The sequence below is a fragment of the Octopus bimaculoides genome, chromosome 6 (genome assembly GCF_001194135.2).
Source record: "Octopus bimaculoides isolate UCB-OBI-ISO-001 chromosome 6, ASM119413v2, whole genome shotgun sequence".
In the NCBI taxonomy this organism is placed as follows: Eukaryota; Metazoa; Mollusca; class Cephalopoda; order Octopoda; family Octopodidae; genus Octopus; species Octopus bimaculoides.
This window is the reverse complement of record NC_068986.1, coordinates 101,488,159-101,488,864: the sequence shown is the minus strand read 5'-3', so window position 1 is coordinate 101,488,864 and position 706 is coordinate 101,488,159.

Below are 706 nucleotides of genomic sequence, written 5' to 3'. Positions count from 1 at the left end.
ATTAAATTGTCGATTCCCGAGGGATTTGATCTTAGCAATATATAAATACGCAAAGTATACATAATAGTTTCTACGATAACTTCATGCTTTCTCAGATTTGTATGAAATGTGCGTGCGTATGTGTTTTGTTTAGATAAAAGAATAGATAAATTGATAAGTAAATAGATGCATAAATACATAAAGAAGCAGATGAATAGATATATACTTAGGTATCTTCTGTATATGTTTCAGCCATTAGACTGAATTAATGATGTAGCGCTGAATTAATGATGTAGCAAGAAAACAATCGTAGTTTATTTGAAAATCCTGGTAATCATAATATCAATCCTGTTTTGCCGAACCGCTAGCTTTCGGGGACGTAAACACACCACCAGCGCCTTTAGTTGAGCCGAGATGAGGCAACACACAGACTCAAAGACACACTCATATCTCTAGTCCCCAAACTGTCTTTTATTTCCCCTCCTCTTTAGTTTCAGTCCCTTATTAGTTTCTCTCCTTTTTTTTTCTGTGCTCCTTCTGTCGAAGGGCGTAGGTTCGAACGAGTGTTAAACTATTACATCTGTTTGTTGTTTACACACCCGTCTTCGTCTTTTCTCTTTGTCAATTCTCACTATACACCGCACACACACACACACATATATGTATATACACACACACACATATATATACACATATATGTATATATATATATGTATATATATATATT